Source organism: Acomys russatus, chromosome 30, assembly GCF_903995435.1.
Source record: "Acomys russatus chromosome 30, mAcoRus1.1, whole genome shotgun sequence".
Classification (NCBI taxonomy): Eukaryota; Metazoa; Chordata; class Mammalia; order Rodentia; family Muridae; genus Acomys; species Acomys russatus.
The window spans coordinates 19,384,116-19,387,315 of record NC_067166.1 but is presented as its reverse complement, the minus strand read 5'-3'; the positions used below and the strand labels follow the sequence as shown (position 1 = coordinate 19,387,315).

General features: G+C 49.8%; 1 non-coding gene across 1 annotated transcript; it reads left to right on the top strand.

Moving 5' to 3' along the window:
* Positions 1 to 267: 267 nt before the first annotated feature.
* LOC127212538 (small nucleolar RNA SNORA17) lies at positions 268 to 393 on the top strand. Its single transcript, XR_007833577.1, has one exon. It is a non-coding gene; the product is annotated as a small nucleolar RNA SNORA17 (small nucleolar RNA).
* The last annotated feature ends 2,807 nt before the right edge of the window (positions 394 to 3,200 follow it).

The following is a 3,200-nucleotide window of genomic DNA, read 5'->3' as shown; positions in this document are numbered from 1 at the left end:
CACTGGCTGCTCTCCCAAAGGTCCTGAGTTCAACTCCCAGCAACCACATGGTGGCTCACAACTATCTGTAATGACATTGCGTATCCTCTTCTGGTGTGCAGCTGTACATGCAGGAAGACTAATGCATAAATAATAAATAAATAAATCTTTTTTTAAAATGGCAATGTATATTCCGTGGCATTGTCTGTTGTAAGTATATCCTTTGATATTTATTTATTTATTTATTTTTCCCCTTTTACAGGGCGTTGCAATTAAGAGGTTGCTTTGCCTGCCCCTAGAGGCATTGCAGGTGTGGCTGCTGTGTCACATGTATGTCAGTAGGTGGCGAGAGAGGCTATGTCTATGCTCAGTGTTCTGACCTACGAACATGCAAATGATTAGAAGCCTAATATTCCCTGAAAGGAAAAAAAAAAAAAAAAAAAAAAAAAAAAAAGCAAGTCTGAGACCACCAGAACCAGGCAGGCCCAGACAGGCTCCCAGGATGGGCAGCAAGCTGGAGACTAGGACCCCACCTGGCACTGCTTGTGAGAGTGAGCCTGAGATAGACCACCCTTTCAAAGGGCCCTTCAGTCAGGCCAAGCAAGAAGGGAGCCCAAAATGACCACCAGACTGGTGCTATGGGATCTGGACAGAGAGCTGGCCTGAGATGACCACCAATCTGGTGCTTTGCAGGCCTGGAGGGTCATGCCATGGCCGAGATGACCCCTGGTCATCACCATAATGCTGGAGCAGGGCAGAGTACTCCTGAGACCACTCCTGGGACAACCCCAGGCACTCAGAGACCCTGGACATCACTAAGAGGAGCAAGTAAGTGGTGGAGAAGGAGAAGAGAAACAGAAGAGGAAGAATGTGGGCACAGTGAAGAGAGGCAGACCTGGAGACTTGAGAGTAGTGAGGAAGAGGCTGATGTGACTAGCCGGTGATGACACCTAGGACCATGGTGGGGTCCTTACCTGTGCTGCCACCGGGGACCACATCTGGGTCCATGGCCCTGCAGCAGCAAGGGGTCTGTTACCACCCAAGGTCCCTGGTCTGGGCTGCCACTAGGGGACATTTTGATGTCTGAGAGCGTGCAGGACTGGCCCCACCCCTTGCCTCACCTGGGTTTTGTGAAAGAGCAGGCCCTAGAGGCATGAGAGCAGGAGAGCTGTCCCCCCAACACACACACACTTAGCCAGCTGCAGTACTCAGGAAAGTCGGCCCTGCACGTTACAGGAGTTTCAGGGGTGCCTGCCGGGAAGATCCGAGCACGAGATAGCTGGCCCCACCCCTCGGTGGTGTGAGGTAGCGTGGATGAGGGAAAGATTACCCTCCTCCTCGCTTGCCTCTCACCACCTGAGGCAGATGGAAGACGGGGCCCCTGGGGTCATGAGAGCAGAGAGCCCGCCCTGCACCTCATCAGCTGTAGTAATTGCGAGAGCGGGCCCTTCATCTCAACTGAGCAGCACAGAAGAGCTGACCGTGGTGGAGGGGGTTCAGGTGAGTTGGCACTGAGGGTGTGATCTTGAAAGAGCCGCCCCCCTCTCTGTCACTTGTCTGCTGTGCAGCGACATGGGCAAGAGAGAGAGAGAGATGCCCCTCCTCACCCCTTGCCACCTATAGCAGGCAAGAAATCTGACCCTGAGGTTATCAGAGCAGGAGAACTGTCCCTGCCCCTAATTGGCTGCAGTACTCCAGAGTGGGCTGTGGGCGGCAGCACACCTGGGCAGCACAGTAGAGCCGGTCCTGGATGTGAGTGTTTCTTGTTAGCTGGACCAAAGGAGTGAGTGTGGGAGAGCTGGTCCTGCAACTTGTCTGCCATTCTGCAGCATGGGCAAAGGAGAGATGCCCTCCCCGACCCTTGCCCTTTGCCACCAGGGTGGGAGAGCCAGCCATGAGAGCAGGAGAGCTGTCCCTGCCTCTTACCTGCTGCAACACTCAGGAGAGTGGGTCCTGCCATCTTGCCTGGGCAGCAGGGTAGAAGAGGTGGCCCTGGTTGCAGGGTGGGGGTTGGTGATGGGGGATGGGTGCTGGTGAGCCAGCCCCTTTCTCAAAAAACAGACAAACAAAACATATCCTATTCCCCTAACAGGATCATAGAAATTGCTGGAGAACATGATTTAACCCATAAATTAGACCTAACTCTCAAGGGGGGGGCGGGTACCAAAATCACTATGTAAAAAAAGTGCATTTGGGAGACATTTTACTGACATTTGGGAAAACATTAAAAACTGAGTGATGAGACTCTATGACAGTCTATATTGTTCATTTCATGTATATCAGCTTTCAACATAAAGGATATACTTTGGAGAAAACCCAGCTTTTATAGGTTTCCTATTTTTGGTGTGGGCCAAGAGAGCTCAAATACCAACTCTATGATTTCCAACAAGGCCGATGGGAAATCTATGGCTGACTCCTTCCCAAGGCAATGAAAGGCCATGCTTGTAAGGCCAGCGCTTCCTAGCAGAACTTCCTGAGAATTATTATTTCTGGCTCAGGGATTTGGTCTACTTTACACCCCTTTGCTGATTTGCTTATTTGCAGTAGACATTCACTATTAGTGGCTGTCATCCAGCCTTGACCAATTTTGTCTTCACTCAGGCAAATCTCTGCCCATCAGTTTTCTGGGCAAAGTAATTTAAATGTGTATTATTACCAAATGGTAGAAGCAACCGATGCAAATAAGCACTTGTGATAGCATTAAATACGACCACACTTCATGACTTGTTCCTGTCCTGGTCACTACTTGAGATAAATGTTCTAGCACACAATGAACTTTACACATGGGTGGGGCTCTGAGCTAACTCGGGAAAGGCATTGGCACCTCTCACTGTCCAGTGTACACCAGCAAACCATCCCCCACCCTAGGCACTACAATTGTCCTCCTTATTTAAATGCAAGCAGGTCTGTGCAGGCGTGGTGAGCTCTGGCTATAACCTTGATACTTGGGAGGCTGAAGCAGTAGGATTGCCAGAAGTTGGAGGCCAGCCGGAACTACAGAGTGAGTCTGGTTTCAAAAACAACACACAGGGGGCAGGAGAGATGGCTCAGAAGTCCTGAGTTCAATTCCCAGCAAGCACATGTGGCTCGCAACCATCTATAATGTGATCTAATGTGCACTGTATACATAATAAGTAAATCTTAAAAAAAAAAAAAAAACCAACAACACACAGGATTTCCTTGTAAATGAAAAGTGGGTTTAACACTTTCTTGTTACAACC